The sequence below is a fragment of the Arvicanthis niloticus genome, chromosome 3, assembly GCF_011762505.2.
Source record: "Arvicanthis niloticus isolate mArvNil1 chromosome 3, mArvNil1.pat.X, whole genome shotgun sequence".
NCBI classification, from domain to species: Eukaryota; Metazoa; Chordata; class Mammalia; order Rodentia; family Muridae; genus Arvicanthis; species Arvicanthis niloticus.
The window spans coordinates 112,919,211-112,938,886 of record NC_047660.1 but is presented as its reverse complement, the minus strand read 5'-3'; the positions used below and the strand labels follow the sequence as shown (position 1 = coordinate 112,938,886).

The window sequence follows — 19,676 nt, the reverse complement described above, 5'->3', positions numbered from 1 at the left end:
TTGTTTTATACATGATGTCTAAATTTTGCAAACTTAGATATCTAATATCTAATATTCACTACATTGGCTAATGAGTGTATATAGTGTAATATTCCTTCTTTTAGCTATTTTCTATTTTATAATTTTTGATTATATAAATGTGCATGTGCATATGTCTCTCTCTTCTCCTTTCCTCCTCTCCCTCTCCGTCTCTCTCTCTCTCCCTTTCTCCCTCCCCCTTTTTCCCTTTCTCTCTCCCTACCCCCCTCTGCATATAGGTATGTGCATCTAGCTAGTGCTCACAGGGGCTAGCAATGTCAAATCTTCAGGACTCGAAGACAAGCCCTTGAAACCAATTGGTCTTCTAAATGAACATCAAGGGTTAACTCCTCCAACCCCATTTTCTATTTTTATAAATTGCTTTTCCTTATTTTAGCATTGTCTGCATATCTTATTAGAAAGATTTTCCCACATTATCTTCATCATATTAAAAAGAATACAATGTACCAGGAAGGGAAGTAAGAAGTAATCAATCAAAATCTATCTTCTTAAATGAATTTTTATGTAAGAAAATAGTCCATGTTTTGAATACTTCTTAAATTACGTGACATATGTTATAATCAACTTTATCTTGGTGTGTATTTACTAATTGTTTTTCTTTTACATTTCAAACGCTTTGAAGAAAGTAGCATTTCTTTTATCATTGTCCTAATAAAGAGGTATTTCTATTTCAATCACTAAGGAGGTGGCCACACTAATAGTCTAACTAGAATAAATAAGTATTAGTTGTTCCCGTGTTGTAGATTAGTTGGTTAATAGGTATTTTCTTAGGTGACCACTTTTTAAAAAACACATTATATTAAACAAAATTTAACAATATGTCATCTCAAAGGCTGTTTTTCTTTTATTCTCAATTTCTGAATTTTTAACATTGAAACAATTTGACTCTGTGTTCCCAAACCTTTATTCTGCTATGAAAGTATCTGATTCCTGCATTGGATAGCTGGCTTGGTGGTTCAGAGCTAACTTTCTGAGGACTTGATTTGGTATCCAGCACCCAAACCAGGAGTCTCACAACCTCTGTAACTCCAGTTTTGCCCTCAGCTGGCACCTGCACACATGTGACATACACACAAATACACACACACACACACCCCAAATAATTGAAAGTAAATCTTTTAAACATATTTAGTTTTAATAAACACTTAACCAATAATAAGTATGACTAAGTAAACTAAGTATCAAGTGACTATGTCACTGTTTAATCTTCCCTTATGAAACTTGGAATCTAGGGCATTTGATAATATATTATCCTTTTAAAAATTATGTATCATACAGAGACTGGCAAGTTGGTTCAGCAACAACACCTTAAAAACATGAGTTGGAATTCTAGACCCAACATAAACGTGAAAGGAAATAATTGATGCTGTAAAGTTGTTCTTTGATCTTTATATGTGGGAATGATGTCCACATATACACATATATGTGATATATATATACATATATATATATATTCCATACACAGAGAAAAAGGCATAAAAAATAGCATTTATTTTTTAAATAACATATTATTTAAATGCGATATCACTTTATTTCTTGTTCCTTTATTTTTTAGATTTATTAAAGTATTTTTGTCAAATAAAAAATACATAATTGTTACCTGTCACCAACCATCTCCAGTCAACCTGTAAAATCTTCTATTTTCCTTTCCTATGGAGATCCATGCCTCCCACTACTCCCAGATCTTCCCTATTTATCTAATCTCTCTTGGTCTATGGATTGTAGCTTGGTTATCATTTTCTTAATGGTGAATATCCACTTATAAGTGAATACATACCATATGTTTTCTGGGTCTGAGTTACCTCACTCAGGTTTATATTTTCTAGTTCTACACATTTTGCTGAAAATTTCATGATGCCATTTGTTTTAAACATCTGGTAAATACTACATTGTGTAAATGTTCATTTTATTTATCCATTCTTCTGTTGAGGGGAATCTTGGTTGATTCCTGTTACAGGCTATTATGAATAAAACCACAATGAACATGGTTCAGCAGGTGTTCTTTTGGTAGGATGGAGAGTCCTTTGGGTATATGCCCAAGAGTGGTATAGCTGGATCTTGAGGTAGATTGATTCTCAACCTTCTGAGGGAAAAGGAGCCACCATATTGATTTCCATAGTGGCTGTATAAGTTTGCACTCCCATCAGCAATGGATGAGTCTTCTTGTTGCTCTACATCCTTGCCAGCATGAGCTGTCACTTTTGTTATTGATCGTATCCATTGTGAGAGGTGTAGCATGAAATCTGGAAATAGATTTGTTTATCATTTCCCTGATGGCTAAGGATGCTGAACACTTCTTTATGTGCTTCTCAGCCATTTGAAATCCCTCTATTTAGGATTCTCTACTTATATCTGTACCTCATCTAAAGCTAGATTATTTGGGGTTTTTGATATCTAATGTCTTAAGCTCTTTGTATGTTTTGAATATTCATCCTCTATCAGATGTGGAGTCTGTAAAAGTTATTTCCCATTCTGTTTGTGGCTGTTTCATTATATTGATAGTGTTTTTTGCCTTACAGAATATTTTCATTTTCATGAGCCTCCATTTAATAGCTTTTATTTTAGCACCTGCACTATAAGTATCTGTTCAGAAGGTCATTTCTTGTGCCAATGTATTTAAAACTATTTCCCCACTTTCAATTCTGTCAGTTTCATTGTATAATCTTATGTTTATGTCTTTGATCCACTTGGACTTAAGTTTTATGCACAGAGATAAATATGAATTTATTTACATTGTTCTGCATGTACACATCCAGCTTGGCTAGCACCATTTGTTGAAAATGCTGGGTTTTTTGTATTTCTGATTATTATTATTATTATTACTGCTGTTATTTTTGTTGTTGTTCTTATTATTATTACTAATTTTTTTTTATCCAGGCCATAGTTTCTCCTCCCTTTGTTCCTCCTAGTTTCTCTCTGCCTACCTCCCCTCTGGATGAGGCAACCCAGTGTGAGGGAAAGGGTTCCAAAATCCAGCAAAATAGTCAGAATCAGCCCCTGATCCCACTGTTAGCAATAGTAGAAGTCCAAGCTACACAACTCTAACATGTGAGCACAGCTCCTAGCTCAGTCCCATGAATGCTCTTGGTTGACAGCTCAGTCTCTGTGAGCCCTTATGGGCCAAGGTTGGTTGCTTCTGTAGGCTATTTTTAGATGTCCTTGAGCCCTCTGGATCCTACAATCCCTACCCATCTTCCAAAATATTCCACAAGCTCTGCCTCATGTCTGGCTGTGGGTCTCTGCATCTGCTCCCATCAGTTGCTAGATGATGCTTCTTCGGTGACAATTATAGTAGGCTCTGGATTATGAGTATATCATAGTATCATTGGGAATCATTTCATTGACTTTTTGTGGCAATCATGTTTGTTTCTATCCTGGTCTCTGGATCCTTGCCCTCTAGGCAGTATCTCTATTGCTCTCATGTCACAGGTCTCAAGCTGAACCTGTCATTTGTCACCCTTTATAACAACTTTAGTGCTACCTTTACTCCAGCACATCTTATAGGCAGGACAAAGTGTAGGGTTAAAGGTTTTGTGGCTGGGTTGGTGTCCCAATCACTCCATTGGAACTCTTGCTGGTTACAGGAGATGGCTAGTTCTGGCTCTTATCACCAACTTTTAGGAATCTTATCTAGAGTCACCCTCATAGATTCCTGGGAGTTTCCGTTGCACTAGGTCTCTAGCTTGTCCTCAAGATGCTACCTCCACCCTTTCCTAGTGTGGTTTTATTGCATTTTTAACAGAAAGCCAGGTGTCCACATGTGCTTCAATTGATGTCTGGGTCTTCACCTCAATTGCACTGATAAACGTATCTGTGTTTATGCCAATAATATGTGGTTAGTAGGGGATAGGAATGGAGGGAAAAGTGCAGGGATAGACAGGTTGAACTGGAGGGCAGTGTGTGTGTGTGTGTGTGTGTGTGTGTGTGTGTGTGTGTGTGTAAACCTAGCACAGTGAAAAGCTCCTTCTATCAATGAAGGTGATAGTGATGAGGATTCCTAGTAATGGGAGAGATTGAATCTCAAGTGATTGTCTCTTATAGCCAGGCAAGGTTTCAGTTGAAGGATTGAGTTGCATTCAATAGAATTGTTGGCCAAAGAGGTCCCATGAAACCCGCCCCCCCCCACAAACCCAGGCCAATGCTAGGTCAAAAGTTTGCTCTCCAAAAATTGACAATGGGCTTCATTGCTGAGGACAACATCCATACAACTCATCAAACATGGCTAAGTCACACTGGTGCTTACATGAGCTTTTGCCCCTACATTTGAGTTTATTTAGTGTTTGAAGGTAATCGGCAAGCTATGGAAAGAGAAATATGGACAACACCAGCCATAAAACCTTTGACCTACAATCTATTCTGCCTGCAAAATGTGCTAGGGCAAGGTGGCAGGTCACCAACCAGTCTGATTTAATTCAATGCTTATCCCCTGAGAAGGAGTCCATACCTGACAGTGCTTGTATAATCAAAAATCAGAGACTAGATAGCCTAGGAATCTAGAGTAAAACCAAACGTGACTAGTCTAAAATAAAGAGTACATAGTTGTAAAATGTACTATGTGAGATTTCTATCAATGTTTACATTATAAAGTCACTGTCCCAATCAATCTAATTAATATTCAGACGTAACGCATCTTTCTTAGGGTAAGAATTCAAATTCTACTCTCCCAGCAAATTTCAGTATATCACTGTTACCTATAGTTACCATCATGTGCCTCTAGAACTTATTTGTATTATAACTGAAAGCATGATCCTGATTGAATGGTTCGGGGAGAGCACAGGTGCAGTTGTCCTACACATGAATACATTTCTCATTTGCCTTCCAGCTCCTTGACTCAGCATGATTCCCCCTCCCATCCTTACCAGGGAATTCTTAATTGCTGAGTATTTGTGTCCTTACCTGCTTTGTATTGTTCTCAAGGTTTGCAGTGAACCTTGCAGGTAATTGTGTGTGGGTGGATAGGGTGGTGTTCTGTATGCATGTACAGTCTACTTCAATGAAGACATATATGCTCTGAGCCCTTAAAAGATGCCTACATTTTGACATCAGCTTTAAGGTATGTTTGCATCTTAGGAGATTCTGCTTTGTTCATTGTGTCACACTGCCAAATAACCTTAGTGGTTCTACTTCAAGGTCTCAGGTGTGGAGTCATTAGCAGCTTTGGAATAGATCAGAATTGCATTACAGCTGCACAACTGCAAACAAAGAGTTATTCATGTTTCTTCAGGCTTAGCAGTAACATCTGGAGGACTCCTTAGCCCCTGCCTGCAAAGAGAGTTAATTTGGAGGTTTTGAGCTAAATTCCCCTGGGATAATTTCTTCAAAAGATGTTTAGATTATAAAGCATATGTGGAAAAGAATAAATCAGAGAGCAATGGTGTGAATATTTGTACCTCCATCTTTAAAAAAATGTGATTATTTTAAAAGGAATTCCACTTCAATATGTGCAATGTATACTAACATCTGGGACCGTGTGTGTGTGTGTGTGTGTGTGTGTGTGTGTGTGTGATGGATATGTTCATGTGTATGTGTGAGAGTGTAGCTTTGTACATGCCATTGTATGTATGAGAAGATCAGAGGACAGCCTTGTGTATTGGTTCTTGCTTTCCACCTTGTTTGGGACAGGATCTCTTGTTCACAGCTGTATATACTAAGTTGGATGGCTCATGAGCTTCTAGGGATTCTTTTTTCTCTGGCTCACATCTTGTGAAAGATTGCCAAGATTACAAAGACATACAACCACATCCAGCTTTATATGGGATCTCGGCCTCTTAAGTCCTCACATTTACACAAGTGATTCACTCACTGAGCCATCTCCTCAGACCACTTAGGAAGAATATCGATCTCAGTGACTTCTAGACTAGTTAATAGAAACATATCTACAAACAATTTATAAGTATTATTGACTATTTTAAGATTAAACATCTAGTGGAATCTGTCATGATTATTAAGAAAGAAGCTGAGTTACAGGGAACTTAAACATCAGAAATCTTTCTGGCTTAGTGAACCTTCAAAGCCACCTGCCATCTTTCATACTGAATCTTTCTCCTTGTCTATCATCCCCATATCCCTTAACTCAATGGTTGTCCAAACAGGCTAATGGAGAAAATTAGATTTAATTTCCTGTATAAAAGCTGTGGGTCAGTTTTCACTCCACCTGGCACAAACAAAAAGGCATCTCTGTGGCCTCTGAGAACCACCATGTTCTCCTGCTACCCTTCTCTGCTCTGGATCCCAGCAAGCACATTTCTGGTGACTTTGGAGTCCTTTCCCTAGAATGCCCTGCTCCTGCTCATGGTTACAGGTTTCTTCATGGGTTTTCAAAATCAAACATACTATTTTCAAATAAGTTTAGGATTATAGAACAAAGTATACAGGTTAACATTCTTGAATATATTTTCTTCTACCTCTCCTCATCTTCTATATTATTAACATTTTGTACTAGCATAACCATGTTTGTTATTTATGAGCAACTAGTGATGTATTATTAAGTGACTTCCATGCTTGCACTTGGATTCACTCTTCAATATACATAGTTTTGACAACTGTATGCATCACTGCAATATCGTACAGGACAGTGTCACTACCATGAGTCCCTTCTGTTCCCTTAGGCATCCTTCTTTCTTTTTCTCCTGAATCTGCAGCAACCGCTGACAATTTCATTGCCTGTATATTCCACCTTTTCCAAACTGTCTTGTAGCTGGCCTCATACATATCAAGCTTTATCAGACTGGCTTTGTCACTTAACAATACACACTTTTATTTTTTTGTATCTTTTTCATTTTTAATAGTCAATTTATTGTATAATATTCCATTGTACAAAAGTTTCCCCATCTATTCATTCACCTATTGGAGAATATCTTGGTCATCTTGTATTTTGCAATTATGGGGGCTATAAGTACTCATGTGCAGTATTTTGTATAGACATGTATTTTCAACTTCTTTGGATAAATACTGAGAAGCACTGCTGATGTATATTACAATAAGATTATGTAGAGTTGTATAGAAAATCACCAAGCTGTCTTTCAGAATGGTGGCATCATTCTGTGTCCTTGCCAACAATAAATGAGAGACCCTGCTGTTGCTACATCCTTCCCAGCATTTGCTATTGTCCTTATGGATATGGGACAAACTGGTATGTACATGGCCATGTATTATTGTTTTCTTAATTTGTAATTTCTCAGAGACACATGATTGGAGAATCCTTTTCATGTGCTTACTTACCATCTGTATACCTTTTTGATGGTGTATATGTGTAGAACATTTGCCCATTTTTTAATTACGTTTCTTTGTTTTCTTCTCTGTTTTGTTTTTAGTGGTCTTTGTAATTTGGATTAAAGTTCTTTATCTAGTACATTATTTTGGTAAATATTTTTCCCCAGACTGTGGCTTATCATTTTATGCTTTTGTCCTTTGCAAAGTGGAAAAATGTCATTTTAATGAAATGTAATCTGTCAACTCTTTCTCCCTCATAGAATGTGGGATTTTACATTGGTGGTGTGCATATAAAAATCATCTCCAAAGTCACCTCAATTCTTTCTAATGTTAGATTTTAGACTCATGTAGTTCTGAATTTTACATTTCTATGTGTGATCCATTTTAGGTCATTTCTGTGAATTCTACTGGCAGTTTGTTGAGCTTTCTCATTTACATTCTAATTGTGATGTTGCTCCCAAAGAGCAAATTGTCATGCTTGTTCTAGTTAGTGCAGTGCACCTGTGAGTGACCTAATATTCTTCCTTTTCCCTATCATGGTCATATCCAAAAGTCCTATTACAGCTTGTTTATTTGTATGTTGACTTTTTCTTTAACTATAACTTAAGTACCATGGGAGCCAGGACTCAATCCATCGTTGTCATCCATTGTATCTAACAGACAAGGATTCAATATGACTATTAGAAAATATTTATTGAATAACTAAGTGAATAAATACACTGTAATACTCTCAAAGTGTTACAGTTCTTGACTATGAATTATTTTTTAAAGTAACAAGAATACAAAATTTACAGGAAAGAAAAAGAAAGGTGATGGATTAGAAACAAAGTTTGTACAAAATTCTACCTGTTTTCTTATTCTGCCTGTACCATATATAGCCCAGCTAAATGTACAATGTGATGATATAAAAGGAAAGGACTCAGGAAAATTAAATGATTAGCCTGGAAGGTTTTAGTGTCTCTGGTCTGTTGCCAACATACTTTATTTTTGCAGAAGACCTATTTAATCATCTTCAACAGTCAATAGAAGAACCAGATAGATTGTTTCTTCTTTCTACAAAATGCAAATTAGCTTCACCTAATTTTAGTTTAGTTTTTATTAACTAAGTAATGGAAAGAAACTTATTTGTAATCTGAGTTAGATTAAATGATAAATTATCCTATCTGTTGCTGACAAAGGAAAATAATTACATAGCCTAGTCTTTTTATAGCTTTTAGTGAATCTTAGAACAACCCAAAAACCCAGAAGGAGGTTTCATAATTGATTCCTTGACTGCTGATGGGCCATTAAGAAAAGAGTCTTGAGTTTAGAAACATCTGTACAAATGTGCTCTGCCATGAGAAAGAGATGAGTGGCCTGGATTCAGCTGTAATTATTATCCTCATAATATTAATATCTGTAATGGAGAGGCTGGGGTGAAGCTTAGTTGTAGAGTAGCATTTGCCTGGTAGATTCAAGCTTCTGAATTTTATGTGTGGTACTTCAATGAAGCAGTCAATTAATCAATCACAATTAACAAACTAAATAACACCAACTAAATTGTTATCTATTTCTTTCTGGTCTCTTTCTTAAAAATTACAGTACTATATATTTTTAAAAGTGCATGGTCATTTCAGATTCTTGTATTTAGTCAGATAGTCAGTCTCTATTGATTACAGAGGGAAGGAAATAAATATATATCTCTTTCCATGGTTATTGATAAATCAGATGAAAATCACTAATACCTACGCTTTCCATGGTTATTGATAAAGCGGATGAAAATCACTAATACCTACTCAGTAAATTACTTACTGTAAGATTAAAATTAAGCCTGGAGAAATGGCTCAGTGGTTAGGGAGAACAAACAGAGGACCCAACTTCTGTACCTAGCACCTATATCAACAGTCTCCCAACTGCCTGTAGCTAAGTCCAGCTCTAGGAAGGTCCCAGGCCTTTGCTTCTGTGAGCAATGCACTCATATGCACACACAAACACACACACACACACACACACACACACACACATGTGCACGCACATGCATATGCACATACACATGCACAATCTACACATGCACATGCACACACATATATGCACACACATGCACACACACATGATTCAAAATAATAAATATTTTAGTTTTATTTTTGAGGTTATAATTTAATTACATGCTACTTAACTTTTTCAAGTCCAAACCCTCCCATATATTTCTCTTCCCTCTGCTTCAAATTCTTGGCTTTTTTTTTTCATTAATTGCCAATGTGTGCATATATGTATTTATACATAAATGTATGGATTCAACAGGTAATAATTAGAAATCTTTTTAAAAAGATGAAAACTTTACAAAGTACTGTGGTAGTTTTCAAAGAATACCTAGAAAGATTGATGACAGATAGATAGATATTGATAGATAGATAGATAGATAGATAGATAGATGATAGATTGAACTACTTTAAAAATAAAATGAAAATACCCAAAACAATACAAAATAATTTAAAATATACATAATTCTTTATAAAATAAACCTCTTTTTATGCTTATTGTTTAATTCTAACAATAGAGTTTAAGTCATCATTATGCTGAATTCTAATCAGGCTAAAGGAGATAGAAGTTAGCTACATTTGCCAACGTCATCCTATGGCCCTGCACAGAATATAATCACTATCAAGAAAGAATTTATATACCAAGAATATATATTTGATAGCTAAAAAAAAAAAAACACACAATCTGTGTTTCACCCAGTGTTGTACTGGTGGTGTAGCCCCCAGGTGAGGATTGTTTGTTATTTGTTCTACTGTGGCTAAGGGTGGTTCCAGTAATGTTAGACGATCATCAAAATAGTATATAGCTATGTATCAGAGACAACAAGAGAGCAATAAGGCAACATTCACTTTATAAAGAAACTTACACTTGGATAGAGTTTTAAGGAGTAGGTAGAAGATAGAATTTAGGGCAAGAACAATCCTAGTGCAAAATGATATGGTGATAATTCATATTGTCTCAAGACTTACTTATTTACTTTCCAGAGGTTAGGAGAAAATCCCAGTGATAGAAAGAAAGCAGATGGCATGTGTACTCCCAGGGAAAATAAACAAAACAACAGAGTAACTGGTCAGGACTTAATAACTATCAGGAAAGGCAGCAAGAGTCTGGGGTCTGCATAGGTCTGTGTCCACATTATGCTCTTATGGTTAGATACTGGCTTTATGTGCTAAAACATGCCATACACTACAAACACTGCAGAATTCTCCCTATGATATTCAGCAGTACTTCTTTCTTTTTCTCTTTCTTTCTTTTTTTCTTTCTTTCTTTATTTATTTATTTATTTTTCTTTACATTTCTTTTAAAGAAAAAGCCTACTATACAAAAATGTCAGTTTTTTTTGAGTGCCTAAAATTTGGTGTCTTGTCATTAAAATAATAGTGGCAATCCCTAAAATTTTACTGTATCAATTATATGGAAAAGATTTTTATTTGATGTGCATTGGTGTTTTGCCTGCATGCTTGTCTTTGTGAAGGTATCAGATCTTAGAGTTACTGACATTGAAGAGTTACTGACATGTATGGCTGCCATGTGGATTCTGTGAATTGAACCTGGGTCCTCTGGAAGAGCAGCCAGTGCTCTTAACCTCTGAGCAATCCTCTTTTTTTACTTATACAAAGAAATTGGTGTTATAAATAAAACACTTGGCTTCTTTAGGAGTATATAAGGATTTCTAAACTCTAAATTTCATCAGCAGTAGTCTATAATGCATGTATATTGTCAATCCACTTTGTGGGAGGGTAAGACATATGTCATGCAACGGTTAGTGTGTTTTCCCTCAGGTACTTAAAGAAGACTTTAATTCAGTAGAAAATAATTAAGACAGAGAAAGCCTGAAAAATGAGACTACCTCAGGCACTTAGATTGAAGGCAAAAGTCTAGATAATGCCTGTCTGGTCACTGGAGGGATCTATTGGCCACTAGTGACTTTAAATCTAAGCTTACTCTGAAACATTTCCTTAAGGGCAAATGTTATTTTCTGATGGCGGTCTTCCAACAAATTAGTTGCAGCAATGGAACCTGAAACAAAGAGAAGAAAATTTCTTCTGTCTTTCGGGTCATTCTTTCAAATCTTTTTAATTTTTTTAATTTTGTAGTTTGTCTCCCCATGTTAGTCTAATCTCTTTGGAAAGTAGGATGGCTACCAAATGGACTTTCTGTTTATTAAAATACAAAATGTAATCAAAATATATTAAATTGTGTAACTTTCCAGTGGAAGCAACTTGACTATATAAATATTCAGCTGGCACGTTTGACATGAATTGGTAGTATTGGTAGTATTGGTTGCATCTTAACAACCAATAAAGTCTATGATATTTGTATAGACTTGACTCAAGAATTTTACAATTCCAAGCTCTCATTTAGACCATAATTCAAATATAAAAGGGAAAATAGAAGTCCTCCATGGGGGCTTTTGACTTTTATAACAGAAAGTACAGTGCTAAATCTGTTGATTGATAAATGAAACAAGTACTCAGGGATCCAAATTTTCTTTCTAGATATGTGTTTGAGTATTCTGTTACTTTACATTTTGAATATTCTGTACTGGCTATAAAACCAAACTCTCAAAAATGACACACAGGGACCTGTAGGTAGTGGCTCTTTACATCATGTCCAATTTTCTCTCCAGACTTTTTATGCTTTGTTTTCTTACTAAGTTTTTTTTTTCTTTTGGTTTTTCGAGACAGGGTTTCTCTGTGTAGCCCTGGCTGACCTGGAACTCACTCTGTAGACCAGGCTGGCCTCAAACTCAGAAATCCGCCTGCCTCTGCCTCCCAAGTGCTGGGATTAAAGGCATGCGCCACCACTACCCAGCCTTAAAAAGTTTTAACATCATCTGCCTTTCTGATTTAATGTAATTCTCCCATTTCACAGTCACATGCTCAGAATGCTTCGACTTTCACTTGTCCTTGATGAACACCATAGTCACATAAACCTTAGCTATTACCCTCCTCTAGGAGCTGCCTCAGGCCCCAAGTCCTCCAACTATCTTGAGCCACATGTCTATATTCCCTCTATAGTTTATAGTTAGCAAAAATCCATGAATTTGGAATTTAGTTTTATATGAATTTTATTGGACTTAGCAATATTAAAGGTTCTTTACTGTGTTTGTAATCCAGTTAGTTTATATCTCATTTCAAAAAAGTCAATGAGAGTAATTTCATATAATTTTAAAAAATATGTCTGGGGGCTAGTTCAATGGCAGAGTACTTTTTAGCATGTTCTATCTATGACTACAAAAATAGTTTTATACTAATACAAAATTCTATTATGTTGATTAATGTGTTTTCATTGAAATCCTTTACTATTTATGTGTATGTAGCTCTTAAAATCATGATATTTACTAATTTGCTTTTTTAACATAGTGAAGCATGTGGACTAGTTTGGCCTTCTGTAGTAGAATAGTGCTATGCAATAGTAGATTAGAGGTGCTATGTAGTCGATATATTATATTGCTACTGATATAGTTCTTCCTTATGAGACTAAAAGGAAATAAAGTCATGTTAAAAACAAATACCAGACCTGCCACTTGACTTTCTAGAAGACTATCTTCTGGGAACAATGAAGAAAAATATCTAAGGTTCACTGTAACCATAGTAGTAGATGCCAATGTTATTAGAGAATCTAGAATATATTGTATGGTAAGAAATACATTTCTTTAAGTGTAAACATAAACTACATACCATATTCAAATTAACATTCTACTGTGGCTTTTGTGAAGACAAATGTCTTTTAAATTTTCTGTTATATAGGTGCATGATTGACACACTAGTGGCCATGCCCTTAAAGAAAAATTGATTCTCTCTTCTAGAGGACATCAATTGCTAATAACTCCTTAACTATGGGTACATCTTTGTGCTCACCTCTTACTTACATGTTGTGATGTTGTCTGGGTTACACTTCTGCAGATTTGCACTGTTATCACAATACTGTGTGGAAGCCCACAGATCTAAGAGTATAGAACTAACACAAATTGGACTTGATGTTTTGTTTTTGTTTTTGTTTTGTTTTGTTTTAAAAGAAGAAGAACATAGTTGAGTGGTTAGGGAAGGAGCTGGAAAGGGGGGAAGTTGAAAAAAAAGAGTATGATAAACTACATTTCATAAAATTATCAAAGAATGAAAGAATTGCAAAAGAGATTTATTATAAAATCATTGACATTAAATCTATATTTTATTTTATAATAATAGTTTTGAGAGCACAAAATAAATTACCTAGTTTATCTTACCCCTTTAAATACAATAAAGACCCTAACATTTTCTTAAGAAATACTATCATGAGAAAATTTGTTTTCTGTGAAATAAAATGGGGAAATAAAATCAAAACTGAGAATCTTCAGATTTAAACCTCTTATTTAGTTGAGATTTGATACAAGGCACACACTATTTGCATCAGTCATTTTGAGCTTAAGGAAGTTGCTAGAGCTGTGGTTTTTAAATTTCATAAGCAGGAATTATTAAATAGTGAGAAATAAATACACATTGATCTGAATATGGAACTATAATAACCAAGACAATGGTTCAAATGCTACATTTCCAGTTCCATGTGTTGTGCACCTTTACAGATTTCTTATTTTGGATATGGTAATTGATTTCAACTCTGTCCCAAGGCTAAGGAAGAGTGACTGAATTTACCCACTTGCCTGAAACAATAGCAACACAAGAAACAAAACCAGACAGAAATGATAAAACTAGAGTTTTAAAGGCACTGAACATCCAGCAATAGAATGAAGTAATCTCGAAGACATAACAGGCAAGTGAAGCTAGGTGCACATCTGCATCAAGTTAATATTACCAGAAAATGTGTAGGCCACAAATCAAGAAAGAAGAGCTCCAAAATGGGAATTTATAAACTAAATCATGAAGGAGTGGCAATGAGAATATAAGTAACAAGGCTTCTAGAATCCATAGATTAGAGTTCTAGGGAAAAGACTACTAAAAAGAAAGAGAATACAATTGTAAAATAATTGTATATTTATCAGATAAGTATCATGTGCATGTATGAAGCACATAGGCAAAAAACACTTTGAATTAAAGGAAAGTTTGTTCACATAAAGTATGGAACAGTTTCATCCTAATTGCAAAATCTCAAAATATATGGGGTAATGCACAGAGAATTTGAAAGGATTTTGTCTCAGTAGTAGTGGGAAATAATTATTGCTACAATAAATGCTGCCATGCTTCAAACAACAAATAATAAAATAAAGACCAAAAGGATCAAACTATCTCAAAGTATATTATCTGCATCCCAAGACAAGGCTCAATGATATTCAGAGGAAATTTTAAAGATGAACAGCACTTAGCTTGGTCTTCATATGGATTCCCTAATAATCAGTGCCTGGGCTGTCTCTGACTCTGTTTCCTAAAATTGGATCCCCTTCCCCTAGATGGACTGCCTGGTCTGGTCTCAGAAGGAAAGAGTGCATTTAGTCCTGCTGTGACATGATGTCCCCAGGTGGGAGTGGCACCCGAAGGGTCTTCCCATTCTCTGAGGAGGAGAGGAGGTAATGGGATGTAAGGTTGGAAATGGAGTGGGGGTGAGGTACAATCTGATGTAAAGTGAATAAATAAATAAGCAAAAAAAAAAAAAAATGAGCAGCATTTAAGTAGGAAATGAACAGTCCAGAATCTTGATCAAAAATAAACAGACAAAGGAAGCACAGACCTATAACCCACAATTAAGAAGAAAGGGTCTTTTAAACACACAGCAGGACTGAGCTACTCATTCCCATTTCAGAGAAGGCTTTGAAGCTCATTTCAAATACATTTCATATGTTCAAGATGTTAATCAACATGAAGAATATAGGAGAGACATAGGTTAAATTTCTAAACATAAAAACCACAATAACTAAGGTGAGAAGTAAACTCGATGGGATTAATGGCGATTTTTACATAGAAAAAATAGAAAAGCTGTGTAGCTAGCTGTAAGATGGAGCAATCAGAACCCTGCAGAGTCTAAGAAATAAAAACCTAATGGTGACAGACCTCATACCCAGAAAAGAAACTCTTGTCATCTCAGCAAGATATTGAATAATATTTTTAGTATATTCTTTTTTAGTATAATAAGTTTTAGAGACTTTCATGCAATATATCTTAATCATACCTCCCTCCCAGATTTTCCATAACTCCTCCTTCTGGTTTTTATAGGTATTGTGAAAATTGTTCTGGTCAATCTTCATAATCAGTGTGACTAGATCTAATCAGTTATACTTATGTTGGGGTGTGCCTGTGAGCATTTCCAGGGAGGTTTAACTGAGGAAGACACACCCATTCTGAATGTGGAGGGCAGTAGGAACCATCCCTTGAACAGATCATCCAGATTAAACAAAAACTGAAAACAAGAAAAAGTAAGACAAGGACTGGAATTCATTTTTCTTTGCTTCCTGAGTGTGAATGCACATGACCGGCAGCCTCAGTTCCCGTGGCTTAGTCACAGGTGACAGCCATTCTCAGCACTGTGATGGGCAGCACCCTTGTACTTATTCTGATCACTTAAGATGCTTGCGAATTTTGTCACAGTAAAGAAAGAGTAACTAATACAGATATGACATGCCATATAAATACTAGTTAAAATAACCTGATTGGTTATGTTACTGTCAGGTATGGTAAGTTGAGCAGGTTCAGAGCCCCTGGTACCCAGGTACCCATCTGAGATACTAGGTGGCTTCCTGCTCTCTTCCAGATTCTTGGCCTGGAACATGTGTCGCGCTTCCCACATAAGTAAATGTGGCCTGTAGTCACGTTGCTCCAGAAAAGTTCTCCATGCTAATGAGGTTTCTACAGACCCTGAGTGTTTAGCCAATAAGCTTCCCTTCCCAGACATTCCTCCCTGCAAAAGTTATTTCATCTCTAGTCTACCCTGAGGAGTTGGTATGCATCCATTTTCCATGATCAACAGCCAATGAATGATATGGATAAACATGGACTGACTGACTCTTTTATCAAGAACTGCCATAGGAAGCATGGAGAAGGCCTTGCCACAGCCTAAGTCTCCCATAGAAAGCCTCTCTGAACCTCAAAACAACCATAGCCAAACTAAGGACAACCAACCTGCAGGTCCGCAACTCTGCTCCCAACTCCTTGCGACTCAGCTTTACTTGGATGTCCAGAAATTTGGGAGCATTCAGTCCCAACTTCTTTCGGGGATGTGGACCCCTGATCCTTCATTCCTGACTCCTCTATACAACATCCCAGAGGTGTCTAGATTCCTGGGAGTCAGGAAACCCCAGGTTTTGCTTCTTATAGCCTAGGCTGTGTTTTCTTACCTCCTTGTGGTGTCTCAGGCACTTTCCTAAATCCAGCACCAGACAGCTGCAGTGGTACAGGGAGATGCAGTTACGCACTCCCTGCATTTTGCCTCCAAAGAAATGCTTCCACACCCCAATGGCGGAGTGGAATTGGGACCCACAGTAGGTTTCAGAGCAATAAACAACATGAGGCTATTTCATAGTAAGATTGTTACTATTATTAACAGAAACAGCTAATGATCAATGTTTTTTTTAAACTTTTTATTGGTTCTTTATGAGTTTCACATCATGGACCCCAGACCCAATCAGCTCCATGTGCCCTCATATCTGCCCTTTGCCCTTGCAACTCCCCACCCACCCAAAAAATCTCACTCAAACAAACAAGCAAACAACAACAGCAAAAGAAAGCATAGAAAACATCTCATCGTGGAAGCTGTAGTGTGTCACAGTGTGTACCCAGAGTATATCTCTCTGTGCACCTTATCTTTACTTACAAATATTCATTGCAATGTGTCATTGGTGTGGTTCAAGATCTCTGGTTTATCTAAAACCATCAATATTGGATGTTCATTGAGACTTCCATATATCCTGTTGTCCTGTGTCATGGAGATTCTGCAGCTTTGGAGCAGCAGAACTGGGTTCTTTCATATGTGCCAACCATTCAAAGATAATATAGGTTTTTGGGTGAGCCATCTCAGAGCCCTCAGCTCTGGCCCAAGCTCATGACCCTTGTGGACAGCTTTCACAACTGCCAGAGGTGACAAGGGGAACGTGGGGGTAGGCATCACCTCTGTATCTATGCCACCCAATGGTGAATGAGTAGCCTAATCCTCTCTCCCACACGCATGGCTTTCAGGTCAGGCTCACCCATAGGCCACACGCATGGCTTTCAGGTCAGGCTCACCCATAGGCCATCAGTGCCAGCTCCACTTTACTGCCTAGTTGAGGTGCAGTGCCCCCTCTCCAAGTGCTGCCAGCAATGAGAAACTGGGCCAGCTCTCAGAGTGCCACATACAGTGAGGGGTGGGGCTAGTTCTGCATAGCCCCTGGATATTCAGGTGCTCCTTGGCAGTTGTCCTGACCAAGGACATTCACATGTTCTCTAGTACCATAGATATCACCACTGATCTCTGTCACTGTGTAGCCATAGACTTAGACATGACCCTTAAGTGGCGGCTCTGGCTGGGACCTCACCATGGCCCCAGGTGGCAGAACTGGTTACTCACAGCAGGCTACTCCTCTCTCAGTCTGTCTTTCTTCATGATGATACTCCACTTTGATTCTTTCCTAGCTGACCACCACATACTCACACATTGTGGTGGCTCCAGCTGCAGGCTGGACATGTGGCTGCCAGGCCCCTGGATGACATCCTCCATCCATGTAGGCATGGCATGTCTGCAAGCAGGTGTCTATGGCCTGCCTGTGCTGTGCACTGGAAGGCAGCTCTGTGGGTGGTATGGCAGTCTGTGGGACTCGATATCTGTCTCCCTCCATCTGTACTGTGCTGCCTGGATTTGATTTGATATGATTTTTATGAGTCCTAAACATAAAACAGCTTTGACCACCAAGCCAGGCATCAAGCTAGGATGAAAAAGGACTGCCATCTGCTCTGCCCTTGACTGATGTAAGAACACCAACAGCAAGGTGTCTCTTTGGCCATTGCTAGGGGGTGTTATTTGATGACATTTTAAGAAGACGTAATCTTGAGTTTTGTTCTGCATAATAACAAAGGTTCAAAAGCACATATAGACAAAAACAAGTGTACTGAAAATGCAAATATACTTTCTAAGTAATTTATAGAACCACTGATAATCTGAAATACAATGAGAACATAGACATAAACACCATTAACTGTTTGACTTAAGTGATATTTATAGAATGCTCCACCCACTAAGAGCTCAATTCATATTCACTTCAAACATACCTGAAACATTTTTCAAGATATACCATATTCTGGGCCACGAAATGTCTTAAAATACTTTATATGTTTCAAATCATACAATTATTTCCCTGGGCAAAATAAAATTAAATAAGGATTCAATCCATCACCAAATATTTACTACTCAAATAACCCATTCATTAAATATGAAACCTAAGAATTAACAATGTGCATTGAAGGATGGAGATTGGTACCTTGGATAAAGCAATTGCCATTTGAGCATGAGTGCCCATGTTTGGTACTCACCACCACCAAAGTCAAGTCCAGACATTATAGCAGGTGCCAGGCAGTGGTGGCACACGCCTTTAATCCCAGCACTTGGGAGGCAGAGGCAGGTGGATTTCTGAGTTAGAGGCCAGCCTGGTTTACAGAGTGAGTTTCAGGACAGCCAGGGCTACACAGAGAAACCCTGTCTTGAAAAACAAAACAAAACAAAACAAAACAAAACAAAACAAAACAAAACAAAACAAAGCAAAGCAAAGCAAAGCAAAGCAAAGCAAAGCAAACCAAAACAAAACAAAACAAAACAAAACAAAACAAAATCCCAACAGTTGGGAGACAAGTTATTCACAGTCGTGTCTTTCTGGTTAGTCGATTTGACCTGATTGATAAGCTCCAGGTTCAGTGAGAAACCCTATTTGAAGATATAAGGTGAAGAATGGCACAGAATGTGAAAGTACAGCTGAGTGCCCCATAAACAGACATGTAGAAGATGTATTTTGTACTAAACAACAATCAGTTAGAGTATATATTGAAATATAATAGTTTAATTCTTAAATTTGTTTTATGATCCTTAAACATTTTAGAGCTGAGAAATATGATAGAAATCAAGTAGTCTATCAATGAATGTCTAAAGGGTAAATCTGAGGCCAGTTCAGATGCCTACCTTGGGATCAAGAGAGAAACTAGTAGCTGGGTTGGAAGCAGAATTCGGGTTGCATAGATCCACACCCACATGGAGAGACATCCTGCAGTGTACTCTGTTTGATAGATTATGCGTGGTATCATAATTGATTTCCTAAATAGGTAAACAAGCCTTGGAGTGACAGATTAGTTTAGAAAAGACAAAAAGGATCACAGCAGGTTCAGATGAAAATTGATAGGACCCACCCCACTAAGTCTGATGGAGACTCAGTGTGAGCTGTATAGATGAGAACAGCTGGTAGACCTTTGTAGATAAACGGAGACGCCTCCAAGCAAAAGCACACCAGTATAATCCTG

General features: G+C 37.1%; 1 protein-coding gene and 1 non-coding gene across 3 annotated transcripts in view; one reads left to right on the top strand and one right to left on the bottom strand.

Annotated features, from left to right (window-relative positions):
• The window catches only part of Spag16 (sperm associated antigen 16), an 856,168-nt gene that overhangs the window by 726,723 nt on the left and 109,769 nt on the right, over window positions 1-19,676 (top strand). The gene's annotated exons all lie outside the window — the stretch shown is intronic.
• On the bottom strand, window positions 18,048-18,186 carry LOC117706395 (small nucleolar RNA SNORA48). Its single transcript, XR_004606505.1, has one exon. It is a non-coding gene; the product is annotated as a small nucleolar RNA SNORA48 (small nucleolar RNA).